Source organism: Lutra lutra, chromosome 8 (assembly GCF_902655055.1).
Source record: "Lutra lutra chromosome 8, mLutLut1.2, whole genome shotgun sequence".
NCBI classification, from domain to species: Eukaryota; Metazoa; Chordata; class Mammalia; order Carnivora; family Mustelidae; genus Lutra; species Lutra lutra.
In genome coordinates this window covers 14,659,076-14,681,500 of record NC_062285.1, presented here as the reverse complement: position 1 = coordinate 14,681,500, position 22,425 = coordinate 14,659,076, and the positions used below count along the sequence as shown (strand labels likewise).

The 22,425-nt window shown below is 38.1% G+C and overlaps 1 pseudogene; it reads right to left on the bottom strand.

Moving 5' to 3' along the window:
• The window catches only part of LOC125107629 (ATP-dependent zinc metalloprotease YME1L1-like), a 30,894-nt pseudogene extending 9,673 nt beyond the window's left edge, over positions 1-21,221 (bottom strand).
• Positions 21,222-22,425: the final 1,204 nt, after the last annotated feature.

Sequence of the window (22,425 nt, the reverse complement as noted above, 5' to 3'; positions counted from 1 at the left end):
CCCACCTTAAACAATCGTTTCTCTCAGTGTTCTGAAATTCCCAGATAAAACCTCTTTATGCCTCCTTTAGAATATTGCTCATGTGGAAAGTTTTCCTTGTCAATCAGACTTATTGCTATCTCAGCCAGGAAAATCTAATTTCCTGAAAAAATAGTTTCCATGATTATACTTTGATTTTTGAATCAGAGACAGATCTTAATTCTGAATGCTAAGGTAATGCATTCTTGGAAAAGAGCTCTAAAACATTTTTTGGGCATTAACATGGTAATCAGCAAATGTCTTTGAGAGATGATTCCAAGCACTGGAAACAACATACGACTGGATTTTCTAAGAGTCCATGAAAGTATAGGTTGACTTCCAGAAAACGTAACACTATGAAAAGTGTTAAAATCCTTCTTCCCAGAAATGTCTGGAGTGACCAAAGAAATAAGATGAGCATGAGCTAAAATGTCCTCCCAAATGCTGCACATCTTATGGACTAAAGGAAAATACCATGAACTAACTAACAAGCATCCTTACTTTGAATACAAAATGGTGCCAAGCAGAAGCAGACCTTCTTCTGCATTATAAAGGCATTCCCCTACTTCACACCTGTCCATGAACACTAAAGGGATATCCCCATAAGCAATAATATTTGGGTGTTCTGCATTTATACTAACATATAGGACCTCCTAGTATAAGTTGATACAGTAATTTAAATAGTTTATGTTTAAATTTAATAATATACCTCAATAAGCAACATGTTTGTGGGCACCTAGGTGGCTCGGTAGTTAAGCATCTGCCTTTGGCTCAGGTCATGAATCCAGGGTCCTGGGATGGAGGCCCTCTTCGGGCTCCCTGCTCTTCGGGAAGCCTGCTTCTCCCTCTCCCACTTCGCCTGCTTGTGTTCCTGCTTTTGCTGTCTCTCTCAGTCCAATAAATAAATAAATAAATAAAATCTTAAAAAATAAAAAAGAAGAAACACATTTGTACTTCATAGGACTAGAAAGTAAATATACAGGAGAGCCTGTGGCTCAGTTAGTTAAGCAGCTGCCTTTAGCTCAGGTCATGATTTCAGGGTCCTAGGATCTAGCCCCACATTGGACTCCCTGCTCAACCAGGAGCCTGCTTCTCCCTCTCCCTCGGCCCAACCCCACCACTCATGTGCTCTCTTTCTCTCTCTCAAATAAATAAATAAAATCTTTTTTTTTTAAGTAAACATACAAATCTGCACTATCTGCCTGATGGGAGTTATTGATAGGAACAATGAGAGTAGAAATAGTAGCAGACGGGGGGTATAGCTCAGTGGCAGAGCATTTGACTGCAGAAATAGTAGCAGACTTAGAGGATGATTGTGGAGCTGACTAGAACAAGAAAAAAAGAAAAAAGTGAAGAATGAAAGAGCCAGGGAGAGAAGAGAGAAGGAGAGTAAAAAGGTATTACATAAGCACAGGGTAAAATCGTTGTGTGATGATCACATGTGGCTGAGCAAATTAAAGAGTAGTAACAATAAAAGCCAACATTTCTTGAACACTCACCATATGCCAGGTAGAATGTGAAATTCTGACTATGTAATATTTAATCATCTTTGAAAAAGAAAAAAAAAAGTAGGTAAGTTTCCTAACACTACTAGAATTAGACGGTTAGATGGGATGTTTTGCAGAATTTTTCTCCAACTTCAAAATTCCAGAGATGGCTTTTTTTTTTTAATTTATTTGACAGACAGATTACAAGTAGGCAGAGAGGCAGGCAGAGAGAGACAGGAGGAGGAGGCAGACTCCCTGCTGAGCAGAGAGCCCGACGCGGGACTCGATCCCAGGACCCTGAGATCATGACCTGAGCCGAAGGCAGAGGCTTTAACCACTGAGCCACCCAGGCGCCCCAGAGATGGCTTTTAATGTATATGACATTCTGCTTCAGAACCTTGCATGGTGTCCGTACATTAAATAAAAAAAAAATATGCCAGACTTTTTTTTTTTAAAGGAGACACTGAAACATTTTTAAATGTTCTAAAGTCAGGATAAAATGGCCATATATGCACAAATTTTTGAAATCTCTTTCTTTCTTTAAAGATTTATTTATTTATTTTAGAGAGAGAGAGCATGCGTGCAAGCAGGAGGAGGGGCAGAAGGAGAGGGAAGGAGAGAGAGAATCTCAAGCAGACTTCCCACTGAGCATGGAGCCTGACATGGGACCCAATTCCACAACCCATGAGATCACAACCCATGCAATGACCACCTGAGACGAAATCAAGAGTCAGATGCTTAACCAGCTGAGCCACCCAGGTGCCCTTCTTGAAATCCCTTTCGAAATCACTCTTGAAAGTGAATGACATGCACTTAAAAAATAAAAACAGTAAAGAACAGGTCTTTCATGATGAAACAAACAAACAAAAGGTCCAATCTCATACCACAACCTTGCACCAAATTAAGATATAATGTCAGTAATGGAAAAGGGACTCCCTTACCAGAGAAGAGTTTGTAAAGTAGCAGCAAGTGGGAAAATTCTGGAAAACCCACAGTGCTGACAGGTCAGGAGCAGAAAGAGCATAGCTGGTTTCTAGCCTCTTTCCCATGCTGGCAGGAAAGGGCTCAAGGCCCACACTTGGAAGAATGGCCAAATTTACCTTCCAGTTTGGCCCAAGGAGAAAAAAACTGAAGGGCCAAAGTGCAATCACCATTTTTATACTCCTGGCAGTGGAAGTAGCAGTGATTCAGGTAAAAGAGGAAAATCCAGAACTATTTTTTTTTTTTCACATTTGAATGTCTCTGTCATCTAACTGCTTAAAAAATCTACAGCAAAAGAAATTTTCCATCTCCCAGATGGAAGAGTAAGTGATAATACAATCATCATTCCTAATCATCATTCCTTGTATTTTCCTTTACCTTTGCATAGAAGAGTTATCTTGTGCTGCGTTTTTTAAAAATTTTATTCTAAATGTAGGTCTCTGAGCTTTTTTTAGATATCTTCTAAAAATCAGTCCATGAGGCATTATTAGCATAGAACTTTGCTATGCATTTACCATAGTGAAGAAAATATTTGTCATAAGAAAATAATGGCCCTTCCATACTCATTTGTGGATCTCTCTAGGACTTTCTAGGACCTTTCTTACTACTAATAGAATTAGATTTTGCTCTAAGCTCTGAAATGGGACAGACTGGTATATTAATTGAATGATCTCAGTGCCATTTTGAATTTAAAGATGAACGTTCACTTCTGTTCTATTTCCTACTCCAAATTTTGTCCAGCTATACTGCTCAACATAGCCTCTCAGAGTTTCTGCAATGAAGTTAAATAACAACACTAAAACATTAAAATGAAATCAAATCTTTCAAACTAAATTAAAATATTTCAAAAATCATATATCAACATACCGTGATAGTCCTAAATTCAATAAGAAACCTCTCCCATTGTTAATTTCCCAGTGATATAATTAAAAGATATAAATCTTAAAAAATGAAAGTCCAAAATCTTTTAGTTGAAGTCCCAAAGGGCTAAAGTGTGAAAAAATTCTGCTGTCCCTGTGCATTATGAATCCAAGAAATTAAAGTCCCCAATTTCAGTTTAAAGTCCAAATAATCATTTTCCTCAACTGCTCATTCTGCTCAATTTCAGTTAGATGAATTTTCCATGTCTTCATTCTTTTTTCTTAAAAGATTTTTTTTTTTTTTGACACAGAGAGAGAGAGATCACAAGTAGGCAGAGAGGCAGGCAGAGAGAGAGAGGGAAGCAGGCTCCCTGCTGAGCAGAGAGCCCAATATGGGACTCGATCCCAGGACCCTGAGATCATGACCTGAGCTGAAGGCAGAGACTTTAACCCACTGAGCCACCCAGGCACCCCATGTCTTCATTCTTTAAGCAGCTGCAGCCTGGACTGTCTTCCTCTAGACTGGCTGCAGTTCAGGACCTCAGATTTTGTGTCTGTTTGCCTGCCACACAGCTCAGCAGCCTCACTATGAAGGATCTAAAGCATATAAAATTACACAGCAATTGTTTTTCACACCTACACATTAACAAAAAATAAAACAATCCCCAAATCTTAGGATAGTTAACCCAAACATAATTATGTTCCAAATCTCAGCACTCAGTGTCGTCAAAAGTCATAATAGAAACTCAAAAGTATCTGAAAAATATTTTTCAACTTTACTAGTCAACCTATGTTGCTTGTCTGGGGCCCACAATCATGACCCCAAAACCCGGTTAGGATTGCCCAAGAATGTCCATAGCAGCATACCTGGGTAGCTGTTTGTTGGGCACCTGCGTTCGGCTCAGGTCATGATCCTAGAACCCCAGGATTGAGTCCCGCATCAGGTGCACTGCTCAGTGAGGAGTCTGCTTCTCCCGCTGACCTCTTTCCTTTCAGGCTCTCTCTCTCTCATTCTTTCTCTCTCTCTCTCAAATAAATAAGTGAAATCTTTGAAAAAAAATGTTCATAACATTATGCATAACAGCCAAAATAAATAAATAAATAAAACAATCCCTCTCCTCTCTGCTTGTGCTCTCACTATCTCTCTCTCTCTCTTTCAAATAAATAAATAAAATCTTAAAAAAAATCTTTCAGTGACGTCCTATCATACTTAAAACACACATTTTAAAAGATAGTCTACAAAGCACCCTGTATGATCTAGTTTACACTCGCATCTTCTACTATATAATCATATATTTGATTTTTTTTCTATTTCTTTGTTACCTCAGATCTTTGCACTTTCCCCTTTTACTTTTGTGCTACAACTGAAGAATTTTTAAATAAGTCTTAAGAGTCTTTTGATCAAACCAATATTTGAGATAACCTATCAGAGTTGTTTTCAAACCTTCATAAAAGTATGGCCAATTAAGGATGTATCCAAATTCTTTGGCCCAGATAAGCCATGTCTTCCATTGGGAGCTGTAGGGACTTCCTGGAACCTGCAGCCTGTAGAAATGTTTCATTTAGCCTCCTAAGATTCTGGGATTACTATTTCAACCATCTAATGACAACATGAACATTGGTTCCCCCCAAATCCAAAATTGTTAACCCTAGCTCTCCTGATAAATTTTAGGGACTCTGCAAGCCTCCAGGCTTGCTGCAATGGACAAATTCAAACTCTTAGTGTTTATGCTGTTTACACTGTCTAAATAGTGCAAATATGGAAGGATCTCTACATAGTGCTGCTTAATGAGGCCTACCATTCCCCCTGCAGATTCAGTGTGGCCACTGCTGCCTTTCACTGACCAACCTTCAGAGCAGCAGTCCCCTGTCGCTTATTTCTTCCAATGGTGTTTGCCAAGGTCTCCACTTTAGTGGGATCTCCAGCAGACTTTCCCATGGTGAGTCTTGTACTGTACTCTTAATGGGTCAACATGGATCAAATAGATGCTCTGTAGGGGCCTCTCCTGCTCTTCTGAGATGGTCTGGTGATGAGAGTAGCTGACTTTGATGGACAGCGATGGCACTGGTGACTCCCCAGACTGTGGTATGGCTTTCTAGAGCTTGATAAAGAAAATAATAAAAATGTTATAGCTTTTATTTCCAAAATTAATTTTAAGGGTAACAGTGATAATAAGTAAATAAGATAAGTTTTTAATGACTGTCAATATAAGGAATTGTGCTGACCTGGGATCAATAAAACATGGTTCTTGACTTCTCCCTGCTTTACTATCCTGCACAATGATTCACAAATTTTGGAGTGCATTTAAAAATCTGGGAAAGGCGGGAGTGACATCACCAAAATAATGATGTAGGAGACCTCCATCCCTTCACAAAGATCAATAATCAGAAAGCTATCCATGAACAAAAATGGCTCTGGAAGAGCTCAGGAGTCCTCTTAAGAAAACTTAGCAACACAGTGAAGCAAAAAAGCTTGAGAATAATTGCACAAGAAAAGAAGAACGTTTCATTTTGTCTGCATCATCTCACCCCTAAAGCTGGCACTGCTCAATGCCAAGATTCCCCAGCCAGAAAGAGTTCCACTTACCAGAAAAGGAAAAGCAGAGTGAGGGACCAGCTTCTCCAGGCTTTCAGGATACTGCACAAAGGTCCCAATTCAGTTTTACCCCACCCAGAGACCAACAAAAGTGAGATATGCAGAGATGGCTAGGAACAACAAGAAACACAATAGCTACTAATAGCAGCCACGGAGCAGGACCCACTGCAGTGAAGCCCAGCAGGTTTTGCCAGTGAAGAAATCAATCACCAACTTAGCCTCCATGGAAGTAAGTCTCATTAAATTTCACTAAGGTGAAAACCTGCAGTTTTCACCAGCTTTCAGGTATTGGCATTTGCTGACACCCGTTTTCACCAGCTTTCAGGTATTGGCATATGCTGACACCCGTTGTCTGGGTCTCTTTGCTCTAATTCCCCTCTCTGGCTGCAAAAAGAGCCTGGAAACTGCACCAGGAGCCAGCCCAGCCCTCTGTTGTTGCACAAGTATAAGATGAGAGTATAGACCCTCGACGCTGACCCCACCACCATGTGTGCATTTGGGGCTAGCCCAACTAGTTGTGCACTTGCATGCTGCAAGCCTGGCGAGCCTGACATTGTCAATGGCCTCTGCTGAAGTGTGCAGGCCTTGGAGTAAGACTGTGGAAGCATAGAGGAGCACACCAACAGCCAGGGATTCTGTAATTGCTTGTGGATCTGGATTAGGCCCTGAATTCTGTCACTAGCCCCACCAGTTGTGCACCCACACATCCTAGGTTTGAATCCTAACAGTCTACACTACTGTGCACCCATGGCAATACCCAACAGCCACAGTAGTGCATGCCAGTGAGCCTGTAGCTGGGCCTGTCCTTTGCTGCCTTCCATGACCCCACCACTGCATGATGTGCCCAACCGACACACGACACGACACGACACAGGCACTTGCAGCTAGACTCTGCAGCCAAGTATGCCACTGCGAGCTCTGACCATCATCACTACATGCCTGGTCCCTAGCCACTGTACCTGGAAGTGTCACTGAGGACCCCAACTGCCCTTGAAGCCACTATGGACCCCTTGAATGCTTACCAAGGACAACAGTGTTGTCAATGCTGTGGACCCTAGTAGCCATAGCCAAAGAGAACCATGCCACCCACACCCCACACTTGGTGCCCTGCATCAGCATGCCCCCACTCTGAGGTCAAAGTCAGGCCATAAAGTTCAGGTGACTACTTCAAATGCACAGACCTACAAAAGGCTATTGGAATCACAAAGAATTAGGAAAACATGACTCCACCAAAGGAATAGAGTAAACTTCCAGGAACTGGCCCCTAAGAAATGGAGATCCAAGAATTGCTCAACAAATAATTCAAAACAGTTGTTCTAAAGATGTTCAGGACACTATTTTAAAAAACACATATAAACAACTTAACCAAATCAGGAAGACAATACAAGAGAAAAATGAAAAGTTCAACCAAGAGAAAACATTTTTTAAAAACACAAAACAGAAATTTTGGACCTGAAGAATATAGTAACTGAATAGTTGAATAGAGAGCTTCAATATCAGACTTGAAAAAGCAGAATAAGGAATCAGTGATGTAAAAGAGAGATTAACTGAAATTATCCAAATAGGGGAGCAAGAAGGAAAAAGAATGAAAAACAATAAAGAAAACTCATGAAAATTATGGGGCACCATCAAAACAAAACAAAACAAAATGTAAAGATCACTGGAGTCCCAGGAGGAGGATAGAAAAATGTGGTAAAGAGCTTAGTTAAAGAAATAATGGCCAAGAACTTCCCAAACCTGGGGGAGAGATTTGGAGATCCAAGTTAATGAAGGTAATAAGTCACCACAAAATTTCAACCCAAAATGATCTTCTATAAGATGCATTATAATGTAACTCATTAAATCAAAGACAAAGAAAGAATTTCAAAAGCAACGAGAGAAAAAAACTCTCTCATACAAGGTAAGCCCCATAAGGTTACAGCAGATTTCTGAGCAGGGACCTTGCAGGCCAGGAGAGAATGGAATGATATATTCAAAATCCTGTGAGAAAGAAACTGCCAACCAAGAATACTTAACCTGGCAAAGTTGCCTTCAGAAAGGAAGGCAAAATGAAGACTTTCCCCCAAAAAAGGAAGGTAATGGAGCTCACTACCACTAAAACTGCCTTCCAAGAAACGCTGAAAGGAGTACTTGAAACTGAAGTGAAAGGATGATAATTAGAAACATGAAAACACATGAAAATACACAACACTGGTATGTTAACCATTTAACTCTGGTTTAACAGTTAAAGGACAAAAGTTTTTAAAAATAACTACAGCTACATATCGCCTGGAGTACTGGGTATGGTGCATAGACAATGAATTTTGGAAAACTGATAAAAAGTAAAATAAAATAAAAAACTACAGCTACAATGATTTATTAATGGGTACGCAATATAAAAAGAAGTAAACTGTGACATCAAAAATATAAAAGGTAGTATATAATACTATATATATATACTATATAATATATATACTATATAATATATATACTATATAATATAAAAATATATTTTATATATTTTTATAATAAATAAATAATAAATATATAAAATATAATATATAAAATATATTATATTTTATATATATTTTATATATTATATACATTTATATAATATATAAAATATATATAAAATATAATATATTTTTATATTTATATTTATAATATAAAAATAAAAAGGGAGTAAAACGATAGAGTTTTCATGTGATTGAAGTTTAATTGTTATCAGTATGAAATAGACTGCTTTACATATAAGATGTTTCATGTAAGCTTCATGGTAACCAAAAAGCAGAAACCTACAATAGATTCACAAATGATACATGGAAGAGAATCAAAACATACCACTACAGAAAATCATCAATTCAGAACAGAAGGCAGTCAAAGAGGAAGAAAGGTATGAGGGAACTATAAAACAGCTAGGAAACAATGAGATGGCATAAGTAAATCTTTACCTATCAATAATTACTGTAAATGAAAATGCACTGATTTCAACCAGGAAGAAAACACAGAGTGGCTGAACAGATAAAATATATAAGACCCACATATATGCTTCCTACAAAAGACTCACCTCACTTTTAATACACAAAGGCTAAAAGTGAATAGATGGAAAAAGATATTCCATGCAAGTGGAAACCAAAAGAGAGCAGGAGTAGCTTTACTTACATTAGACAAAAGAGACTTTAAGCCAAAAATAGTAACAAAAGACAAAGAAGGCCATTATAGAATGATGCAAGAGTCAACTGATCAAGAAGATACAACAATCAGGGGCTCCTGGGTGGCTCAGTGGGTTAAAGCCTCTGCCTTCGGCTCAGGTCATGATCCCAGGATCCTGGGATGAAGCCCTGCATCGGGATCTCTGCTTAGTAGGGAGCCTGCTTCCTTCTCTCTCTGCCTGCCTCTCTGCCTACTTGTGATCTCTGTCAAATAAATAAAATCTTTAAAAAAAAAAAAAGAAGATACAACAATCATAAATACATATATGCATCCAACACGAGAGCACCGAAATATATTAAGCAAATACTACTAGATCTGAAGAGAGGGGTGCCTGGCTGGCACAGTTGGTAGGGCATGCAGATTTGGGTTTTGGCTTAGGTCATGATCAGGGTCATGAGATGGAGCCCCGCATCACGTTCTGCACTCAATGCACAGTCTGCTTAAGACTCCCTGTCCCGGGTGGAAAGCAATTTACCATGCTGATGGCCATCAAAAAAGCTGGGGTGGCAATCCTTATATCAGATGAATTAGATTTTAAGCCAAAGACTATAATAAGAGATGAGGAAGGACACTATATCAAGCTCAAAGGGTCTGTCCAACAAGAAGATCTGACAATTTTAAGTATCCATGCCCCTAACATGGGAGCAGCCAACTATGTAAACCAATTAATAATAAATTCAAAGAAACACATAGACAATACACCCCCCTCACTGAAATGGACAGATCATCCAAGCAAAAGATTAACAAGGAAATAAAGGCCTTAAATGATACACTGGACCAGATGGACATCACACATATATTCAGAACATTGCATCCCAAAGCAACAGAATACACATTCTTTTCTAGTGCACATGGAACATTCTCCAGAACAGATCACATCCTGGGTCATAAACCAGGTATCAACCTGTATCAAAAGATTGGGATCATTCCCTGCACATTTTCAGACCACAATGCTCTGAAGCTAAAACTCAATCACAAGAGGAAATTTGGAAAGAATCCAAATACATGGAGACTAAAGAGTATCCTTCTAAAGAATGAATGGGTAAACAAGGAATTTAAAGAAGAATTGAAAAATTCAAAGAAACAAATGATAATAAAACACAATGGTTCAAAATCTGTGGGACACAACAAAGGCAGTCCTGAGAGGAAAATATATAGCAATACAAGCTTTTCTCAAGAAACAAGAAAGGTCTTAAATACACAACCTAACCCTACACCTAAAGGAGCTGGAGAAAAAACAACAAAGAAAACCTAAACCGAGCAGGAGAAGAGAAACAATAAAGATCAGAGCAGAAATCAATGAAATAGAAACTAAAAAATAATAGAACAAATCAACGAAACTAGGAGCTGGTTCTTTGAAAAAATAAATAAAATTGATAAACCCCTGGCCAGACTTACCAAAAAGAAAAGAGAAAGGACCCAAATAAATAAAATCATGAATGAAAGAGGAGAGATCACAACCAACACCAAAGAAATTCAAACAATTATAAGTACATATTATGAGCAACTCTACACCCACAAATTTGACAATCTGGAAGAAATGGATGCATTCCTAGAGACATATAAACTACCACAACTGAACCAGGAAGAAATAGAAAACCTGAACAGACCCATAACCAGCAAGGAGATTGAAACAGTCATCAAAAATCTCCAAACAAACAAAAGCCCAGGGAGAGACAGCTTCCCAGGGGAATTCTACCAAACATTTAAAGAAGAATTAATTCCTATTCTCCTGAAACTATTCCAAAAAATAGAAATGGAAGGAAAACTTCCAAACTCATTTTATGAGGCCAGCATCACCTTGATCCCAAAACCAGACAAGGATCCCATCAAAAAAGAGAACTACAAACCAATATCCTTGATGAACACAGATGCGAAAATTCTCACCAAAATACTAGCCAATAGGATCCAGCAGTACATTAAAAGGATTATTCACCATGACCAAGTGGGATTTACTCCAGGGCTGCAAGTTTGGTTCAACATCCACAAATCAATCAATGTGATGCAATACATTAATAAAAGAAAGGACAAGAAGCATATGATACTCTCAATAGATGTTGAAAAAGCATTTGACAAAGTTCAGCATCCCTTCCTGATCAAAACTCTTCAAAGTGTAGGGATAGAGGGTACATACCTAAGTATCATCAAAGCCATCTATGAAAAACCCACAGCAAATAGCATTCTCAATGGAGAAAAACTGAGAGCTTTTCCGCTAAGGTCGGGAACACGGCAGGGATGTCCATTATCACCACTGCTATTCAACATAGTACTAGAAGTCCTAGCCTCAGCAATCAGACAATAAAAAGAAATTAAAGGCATCCAAATTGGCAAAGAATTCAAACTATCACTCTGTGCAGATGATATGATACTATATGTGGAAAACCCAAAAGACTCCACTCCAAATCTGCTAGAACTCGTACAGAAATTCAGTAAAGTATCAGGAAAGAAAATCAATGCACAGAAATTAGTTGCATTTCTTTACACCAACAACAAGACAGAAGAAAGAGAAATTAAGGAGTCAATCCCACTTACAATTGTACCCAAAACCATAAGATACCTAGGAATAAACCTAACCAAAGAGATGAAGAATATAAACTCAGAAAACTATAAAGTATGCATGAAAGAAATTGAGGAAGACACAAAGAAATGGAAAAATGTTCCATGCTCATGGATTGGAAGAACAAATATTGTGAAAATGTCTATACTACCTCAAGCAATCTACACATTTAATGCAATCCCTATCAAAATACCATCCATTTTTTTTTCAAAGAAACTGAACAAATAATCCTAAAATTTATATGGAACCAGGAAAGACCTCAAATTGCCAAAGGAATATTGAAAAAGAAAGCCAAAGTTGGTGGCATCACAATTCCAGACTTCAAGCTCTATTACAAAGCTGTCATCATCAAGACAATATGGTACTGGCACAAAGACAGGTAGATCAATAGAACAGAATAAAGAACCCAGAAATAGACCCTCAATTCTATGGTCAACTAATCTTCGACAAAGCAGGAAAGAATGTCCACTGGAAAAAAGACAGCCTCTTCAACAAACGGTGTTGGGAAAATTGGACAGCCACATGCAGAAAAATGAAATTGGACCATTTCTTTACACTACACATGAAAATAGACCCAAATGGATGAAGGACCTCAACGTGAGAAAGGAATCCATCAAAATCCTTGAGGAGAACAGAGGCAGCAACCTTTTCGACCTCAGCCACAGCAACTTCTTCCTAGGCACATCGCCAAAGGAAAGGGAAGCAAGGGCAGAAATGAACTACTGGGACTTCATCAAGATCAAAAGATTTTGCACAGCAATGGAAACAGTCAACAAAACCAAAAGACAACTGACAGAATGGGAGAAAATATTTGCAAAGGACATATCAGGTAAAGGGCTAGTATCCAAAATATATAAAGGACTCAGCAAACTCAACACCAAAGAACAAATAATCCAATCAAGAAATGGACAGAGGACATGAACAGACATTTCTGCAAAGAAGACATCCAGATGGCCAACAGAACATGAAAAAAATGCTCCACATCACTCAGCATCAGGGAAATACAAATCAAAACCACAATGAGATATCCCCTCACACCAGTCAGAATGGCTAAAATTAACAAGTCAGGAAATGACAGATGCTGGCGAGGATGTGGAGAAAGGGGAACCCTCCTACACTGTCGGTGGGAATGCAAGCTGGTGCAACCACTCTGGATAACAGCATGGAGGTTCCTCAAAATGTTGAAAATAGAGCTACCTTACAACGCAGCAATTGCACTACTGTGTATTTACCCTAAAGACACAAACGTAGTGATCGGAGGGGCACGTGCACCCGAATGTTTATAGCAGCATTGTCCACAATAGCCAAACGATGGAAAGAACCTAGACGTCCATCCACAGATGGAGAGATAAAGAAGATGTGGTATATATATACAATGGACTACTATGCATTCATCAAAATAAATGAAATCTTGCCATTTGTGACGACGTGGATGGAACTAGAGGGTATTATGCTGAGGGAAATAAGTCAATTGGAGAAAGACAACTATCATATGAGCTCCCTGATATGAAGAAGTAGAGCTGCAACATGGGGGATTTGGGGGATAGGAAAAGAATAAATGAAACAAGATGGGATCTGGATGGAGACAAACCATAAGAGACTCTTAATGTCACCAAACAAACTGAAGGGGGCTAAGGGGTGGGGGGTAGAGAGATGGTGGTGGGGTTATGGACATTGGGGAGGGTATGTGCTATGCCGAGTGCTGTGAAGTGTGTAAACCTGGCAATTCACAGACCTGTACCCCTGGGGCTAATAATACATTATATGTTTATTTAAAAAAAGTCTTCTGGGGAGCCTGGGTGGCTCAGTGGGTTAAGCCGCTGCCTTCGGCTCAGGTCATGATCTCAGGGTCCTGGGATCGAGTCCCACATCGGGCTCTCTGCTCAGCAGGAAGCCTGCTTCCCTCTCTCTCTCTCTCTCTGCCTGCCTCTCCGTCTACTTGTGATCTCTCTCTGTCAAATAAATAAATTTTAAAAATCTTTAAAAAAAAAAAAAAGCCTTCTGTCCCCTCTGCCTTTGCCCCTTCCCCATGCTCTCTCTCTAAAATAAATAAATATTTAAAAAAAAAATTCTGAAGAGAGAAACAGACAAAACCATAAGAATGGGAGACTTTAATATCCTATTTTCAATAGTAGATAAACCATCCAGACAAAAAATCAACAAATGAATAATTGTTGGGGTAAAATGGGCAATAATAAATACCAGAGCAGAAATAATAAAACAGAGACCAGAAAAATAATAGAGAAGATTAACAAAACTAAACCAGGGGTGTCTGGGTGGCTCAGTGGGTTAAGCCTCTGCCTTTTGCTCAGATCATGATCCCAGGGTCCTGGGATCGAGCCCTGCATCGGGCTCTCTGCTTGGCAGGGAGCCTGCTCCCCCCATCCAGCTCTCTGCCTGCCTCTCTGCCTGCTTGTGATCTCTCTCTGCCAAATAAATAAAAATAAAAATAAAATAAAAATAAAAAACTAAATAAAACTTTGGCTACACTAAGACTAAAAGAGAAGAAGACTCAAATAAATAAAATCAGAAATGATTTTCTATTTCTTCCTGATTCAGTTTTGGAAGATTATATGTTCCTAGGATTTTATCCATTTCTTCTAGGTTGTCCAATTTGTTGGCATATAATTTTTCACAGTATTCTCTTATAATACTTTGTATTTCTGTGGTATCAGTTGTTACTTCTCTTCTTCCATTTCGGTTTTTGTTTATTTGGGTCCTTTCTCTTTTTTTCTTGGTCACAAAATACCTCAAATAGACATAGCAATCTTGAGAAAGAAAACAAAGCTGGAGATATCACCATTCCAGATTTCCATAATCAAAACATTATGGTAGTGTCACAAAAATAGACACACAGATCAGTGGAACAGAAGAGAGCTCCAAAATAGACCTATACTCATTAGTCAATTAACCTATGACAAAGGAGGCAAGACTACAAAATGGGGAAAAGGCAGTCTCTTTAATAAATGATATAGGAAAACAGGACAGCTATATAAAAGAATAAAAATGGACCACTTTCTAAAACCATACACAAAAATAAACTCAGAATGGCTTAAGTCCTAGATGTGAGACCTGAAACCATAAAAATCATAGAAAAGGACACAGGCAGTAATTTCTCTGATATCAGTCATATCAACATTTTTTTAGATATGTTTTTGATATGTTCCCTAGGGCAAGGGAAACAAAAGCAAAAATAGACTACTGGGACTATGTCAAATAAAGAGCTTTTGCACAGCAAAGTAAACCATAAACAAAACAAGAGGACAACCTACAGAGTAAGAGAAGATATTTCCAAGAGACATATCTAATACAGGCTTAATATCTAAAATACATAAAGAACTTCTATGATTCAACACTTAAAAAAATTCCAGTTTAAAAAATGGATAAAAGACCTGAAAAGGACTTTTCAAAGAAGACATACAGATGACCGAAGACCATGAAAAGATGCTCAACATCACCCATCATCAGGGAAATGCAAATCAAAATGACAATGATATATCATCTTATACTTGTCAGAATTGCTACAATCAAAAACACAAGAAATAACAAGTGTTGTCAAGGATGTGAAGAAAAAGGAATTCTTGGGTAGTGTTGGTGAGAGTGCACATTGGTACAGACACTGTGGAAAACAATATGGAAGTTCCACCAAAAATCAAAAGTAAAAAATACCCTATGACCTAATAATTCCTCTACTATTTACCCAAGAAAATGAAAATGCTAATTTTGAAAAGACATATACATCCCTATATTTATTGCAGCACTATTGACAATAGCCAAGATATGAAAGCATCCTAAATTTCTATCAATAGACAAATGGATAAGGAAGAAATAGTAAATGGAACAATCTGAGAATTTTAGAAGAGAGGGGGTGGGAGGTAGTGATGGGTATTAAGGAGGACACTGGGTGTGGGTGTTATACACAATGAATCATGGAACACTACATCAAAAACTAATGATTTACTGTATGGTGACTAATACAACATAATAGGAAGGAAGGAAGGAAAAGACAATAAAAGAAGAATGAAAGAAAAAAGGAAGGAAGGAAGGAAAGAAAGAAAAAAGGAAGAAAGAAAGAGAGGGAGGGAGAGAGGAAAGAAGAGAGGAAGGAAGGAAGGGAGGGAGGAAGAAAGAAAGACAGAAAATGGAATTTTATGCAGCCTTAAAAAGGATGAGATCCTGCCATATGCAACAAAATGGATGGACCTGGATGGTATTATGCACAGTGAATTAAGTCATACTGAGAAAGACAAATGTGGGATCTAAAAAACTCAAATGAATAAACAGACCAAATGCAGAATCAGACCTATAAATACAGAGGATATCTGATGGCTGCCATGGGAGTAGGAGTGAAGGGATGGGCAGAAACGTATGAAGGGGAGTGGAAGATATAGACTTCTAGCTATGGAACAAATCAGTCATGGAAATAAAAGCCACAACATAGGGAATATAGTCAATGTTATTGTAATAATATTGTAGAGTGAATTCATGGAAGTTACAGGGGCACCAAGTTGACTCGATCAGTTAAGCATCTGTCTTTCCCTCAGATCATGATCTCAGGGTCCTGGGATTAAGACCTGCATTGGGCTCCCTTACTCAGCAGGGAGTCTCCTTCCCTCTCTCCCTCTGCCCCTCCCTCCTGGCTTGTGCTCTGTCTCTCTCTCTCTCAAATAAAAAAATAATCTTTTCTTTTATAAGTGGTTTAAAAAAAACATGGTAGCTACATTTGTGGTGAGTATAGCATAACATATAGAGAAATTGAATAACTATATTGTACACCTGAAACTAATGGAACATTGTGTTAACTCTACTCAACCAGAAAAAAAAACAAATAAAATCAGAAGTGCAAAAGGAGACATAACTGACACCACGACTATACAAATATCATAAAAGATTACTGTGAACCATTACATGGCAATAATTGGAAACCTAAAAGAAATATATAAATTTGTAGAAACATATAACCTATAAAGACTGAATCATGAAGAAATAGAAAATATGAACAGACCAATAATGAGTAAAGACATTGAATCATTAATCAAAAACCTCTCCATGACAAGAAGACCAGGACCAGATAATTATATTGGTTGAATTCTACCAAACATTAAAGAAGCATTAACAACAATCCTTATCAAACTCTTCCAAAAAACTGAAGAGGAAGGAACACTCCCAAATTCATTTTACATGGCCAGCATTGTCCTGATACCAAAGCCAGATAAGGACACTACAAGGAAAAAACAAAACAAAACAAAGAAACCAAAAAACCACAGACCAATATCCTCTCTGAACATAGATGAAAAATTCTCAATAAATATTAGCAAACCAAATTCAAATCACAATAAAAGTACCATACACTATGATCAGGCAGGATTCATCCTTGTGATACAGGGATGGTTCAATACATACAAATGAATAAAAAACATAATAATAATAAGAATAGGTAATAAATAACATCTTTAATAGAATAAAAGATAAAAATCATATGATAATCTTAGTAGATGCATAAAAAGCAATTGACAGAATTCAACATCCATTCATGATAAACACCCTCAACAAATTAGATAAAGAAACATACCTCAACATAATAATAAAAGCCATATGGGATAAGCACCCATAATCATACTCAATGAGGAAAGCTTGACAGCTTTTCCTCCAAGATCAGGAACAAGACAAGGATGCCCACTCTCACCACACCGACTCAGTGCAATCAGGCAAGAAAAAAAAACCTAAAAGTTTTCTGAATCAGAAAGGAAAAAGTAGGGGCGCCTGGGTGGCTCAGTGGGTTAAAGCCTCTGCCTTCGGCTCAGGTCATGGTCTCAGAGTCCTGGGATTGAACCCCACATCGGGCTCTCTGCTCAGCAGGGAGCCTGCTTCCCCCCTTCTCTCTGCCTGCCTCTCTGCCTACTTGTGATCTCTCTGTCAAATAAATAAATAAAATAAAAAAAAAAAAGAAAGGAAAAAGTAAGTTCTGTCTATTTGCAGATGACATGATTTTATATATAGAAAATCCTAAACATTCCACCAAAAAACTGTTAGATGTAACTAACAAATTCAGGAAAGTTGCAGGATACAATATCAACATACTGATATCAGTAGTGTTTCTATACAATAACAACAAATTATCTGAAAAAGAAATTAAAAATCCTATTTACAATAACATCAAGCACAATAAATACTTAGAAATATATTTAACTAAGGAGGTGAAAAGATTGTGAATAGCCAAAGCAATCCTGAGAAAGAACAAAGCTGGAGACATCATACTTTCTGATTTTAAACTATATGTAGTAATAGAGCTATAGTAATCACACAGGGTAGTATTGTCATAAAAACAGGCATTTAAATGGAACAGAAAAGAGATCCTAGAAATAAACCCATACACTTAGAGTCAACTAACTTTTGACAAAACTTCAAGAATATACAATAGGGAAAAATGGCCTCTTCAATAAATGATACTGGGAAACTGGATATCCATATGTAAAAGAATGAAACTAGACTCATTTCATCATACACAAAAATCAACTCAAAAAGTATTGAGGACTTGAAGGTGAGACCTGAAACAACAAAATTCTTGGAAGAAAATATAAGAGGTAAGCTCTTTAATGTCTTGGCAATTACTTTTTTTAATTTTAATTTTATTTATTTATTTATTTATTTATTTATTTATTTATTTATTTTGGATACCAAAAGCAAAGGCAACAAATGAAAAATATATGTATGGGACTGCATCACACTATAAAACTCTGTGCAAGGGTGCCTGGCTAGCTTGGTCAGTAGAGCATGCAATTCTTGATCTTGGGGTTGTAGGTTTGAGTCCCATTTTGGGTGTAAAGATTACTTAAAAATAAAATCTTTTCTAAAAAATTAAGAAAGAAAAAGCTCTGTGCAGCAGAGAAAACCACAACAAAAGCAAAAGGCAAGCTATGAAGCAAGAAAAGGATGTCCACTCACCACCTTTATTCCACATATTACTGGAAGTTCTATCCATAGCAATCAGACAACAAAAACATATAAAAGGTATCCAAATTGGTAAGGGAGAAGTAAAACATTCACTATTTGGAGATGACATGATACTATATATAGAAAACCGAAAAGACTCTCCACAAAACTGCTAGCACTGATAAACAGATTCAGTAAAGTTGCAGGATACAAAATTAATGCACAAAAATCTGTTGTATTTCCATACACCAAAAATGAAGCAACAGAAAGAGAAATTTAAAAAACAATCCCATTTACAACTGCAATGAAAATAATAAGATACCTAGAAATAATCCAAAGAGATGAAAGGTCTGTACTCTGAAAACTATGAAAAACTGTGAAAGAAACTGAAGATGACACAAAGAGATGGAAAGACATTCCATGCTCATGGATTGGAAGAACAAATATTGTTAAAATGCCTTTGATACCCAAGACAATCTACACATTTAAACAATCCTATCAAAAAAACAGCAGTATTATTCACAGAACCAGAACAAACAGGTTTAAAATTTGTATGGGATCACAAAAGACCTCAAATAGCTAAAGCAATCTTGAAAAAGAAAAGCAAATCTGGAGGCATCACAATTCTGAAATGCAAGTTATATTACAAAGCTGTAGTAATCCAAACAGTATGGTACTGGCACAAAAACAGACACAGAGATCAACTGAACAGAGTAGAAAACACAGAAATAAACCCACAGTTGTATGGCCAATTAAATTATCTCTGACAAATCAGGAAAGAATACCAATGGGTAAAAGTCCTTTCAACAAATGGTGTTGGGAAAACTGACAGCAACATACAAAAGAATGAAATTAGACTACTTTCTTTCAACATACACAAAAATAAATTCAAATTCAAAACAGATTAAAGACTTAAATGTGAGACCAAGGACCACAAAAATCATAGAAAAGAACAAAGAAAATAATTCCTCTGCCATTGGCTATAGCAACTTTTTTTCTAGATAGGTCCCTGAAACAAAAGCAAAAATAAACTATGGGAACTACATCAAAATAAAAAACATCTGTGCAGTGACAGAAACAATCAACAAAACTAAATGGCAAATTATGAAATAGGAGAAATTTACAAATAACACACCTGATAAAGGGTTGACATACCTAATAAAGGGTTAGAACTTACAAAGCTGAACACACACAAAATGAATAATCCAATTTTAAAATGTGCAGAAGACACAGACATTTTTCCAAAGAAAACTTACAGATGGTCAACACACACATTTGAAAAGATGCTCATTATCATATGTCATCAGGGAAATGCAAATCAAAACTACAATGAGATATCACCTCATACCTGTCAGAATGGCTAAAATAAAAAACACCAGCTATCAGGAGTGGTGAGGATGTGGAAAAAAAGGAACTCTTACAATATTGGTGGTGGGAATGCAAATTGGTACAGCCACTGTGGAAAACACTATGGAGGTTCCTCAAAAAGTTAAAAATAGAAATACCCTACAATCTAGTAATTGCGCTACTGGGTTTTTTTTTGGAGGGGGGGGTTGTTCTTGTTTTTGTTTTTGCACTACTGAGTTTTTAACCAAAGATTACAAAAAGACTAATTCTTTTTTTTTTAAAGATTTTTTTAATTTATTTATTTGACAGACAAAGATCACAAGTAGGCAGAGAGGCAGGCAGAGAGAGAGGAGGAAGCAGGCTCCCCGCTGAGCAGAGAGCCCGATGTGGGGCTCGATCCCAGGACCCTGGGTCATGACCTGAGCCGAAGGCAGAGGCTTTAACCCACTGAGCCACCCAGGCGCCCCACAAAAAGACTAATTCAAAGGGATCCATGCACCCCTATATTTACTGCAGAATTACTTAACAATAGCCAAGATATGGAAGCAACCCAAGTGTCCATTGATAGAGGAATGGATAAAGAAGATGTGGTATATATAAAATGGAATATTTTTCAGCCATTAAAAAAAAAACACAAACAAACGTGGTTAAAACTAGAGAGTATAAGGGTGTATAGAGGGAGAAGGAGCAAGATGGCAGAGGAGGAGGGACCTAAATATCCTCGGGTCCCAGGAGTTCAGTTAGATAGTTATCGAACCATTCTGAATACCTACAAACTCAACAGGAGATCGAAGAGAAGAAGAGCAACAATTCTAGGAACAGAAGAGCAACCACTTTCTGGAAGGTCAGATGTATGGAGAAGTGAATCCAAGGCAATATACAGGAAGATAGACTGTGGGGGGAGGGGCCGGCTCCCAGAAAGCGGTGGAGCAACAGAGCACAAAATCAGAACTTTTAGAAGTCGGCTCCACTGAGGGACCTCACTCCAGAGGCTAAGCAGGGGTTAGAGCCCTCGCAGGAACAGTGTGGTCACAGAAAGACCAGGGGTGTCTGAGGGTGGCAGAGCTCCCAGGTATCAGAGCAGGGAAGCTGGCAGCAGAAATGAAGCCAAGGAGGGGGCTCTCAGCTCGGGGTTACCTTAAACTATGATCTCAAAGAACAGGGACCCCACAAGTCGCTGATCTGGGGAGACTCACCTTCCTCTTCTGGGAGGAACAGGATGGCAGGAATCTGCTGGGTTTGGAGACTCCAAAGAGAGCCCTGCGCCAGAGGTAGAAATGCTTAGACACAGGCTGGAGACCAGGGAGATGTGAGAGATTGACTGCTTTTCTCTCAGGGCGCACTGAGGAGTGGGTCCCTGAGTTCTTGGCTCCTCCAGCCAGAGATTGGGAGACTGGCATCATTGTTCCCGTCCTCCAAAGCTCTACAGAAAGCATTCAGGGAACAAAATCTCCCGAGACCAAAACTATGCAGATTAGTTAGCCTGGCCCCTGGCAAAGGCAGTGCAATTCCGCCTCAGGCAAAGACATTTGAGAATCACGGCTACAGGCCCCTCCCGCAGAAGATCAGCAAGAACATCCAGCCAAGACCATGTTAACAGATCCATGAGAACTGCAGAACTCCAGAGCTAGGGAATGCAACACATAGAATTCATGGCCTTTCCCCCATGATTCTTTAGTCTTTCAAAGTTAAATATTTTTAATTTTATTTTCTTCTTATTCAGTTTTTAAAATTTTTCCTCTTTCCTATTTTAAACTTTTTAAACTATTTTATCTTATCTATACCTTTTTTAAAAATCTTTTTTAATTTCCATTGTAATATTCTATCCCTTCATTGTATTTAACCTTACTTTTTGTATACATATAGGCTTTTCTTTCTTCTGGGATACAGTTTCTTCTAACAGATCAAAATATACCTTAAATCTAGTGCATGGCTTTGTTTTAGTCTCCAGCCTGCTCACATTCTTTCCTCTTTTTTTTTTCAACCAACTTATCTTATCAATTCTTTTTTTTTAAATCACTCAGCATCAGGGAAATACAAATCAAAACCACAATGAGATACCACCTCACACCAGTCAGAATGGCTGAAATTAACAAGTCAAGAAATGACAGATGTCGGCGAGGATGTGGAGAAAGGGGAACCCTCCTACACTATTGGTGGGAATGCAAGTTGGTGCAACCACTCTGGAAAACAGCATGGAGTTTCCTCAAAAAGTTGAAAATAGAGCTATACTATGACCTAGCAATCGCACTACTGGGTATTTACCCTAAAGGTACAAGTGTACTTATCTGAAGGGGCACATGCACCCAAATATTTATAGCAGCAATGTCCAAAATAGCCAAACGATGGGAAGAGACTAGATATCAATCAATAGATGAATGGATAAAGAAGATGAGGTATATACACTGGAATACTATGCAACCATCAAAAGCCCAAAATCCTGCCATTTACAAT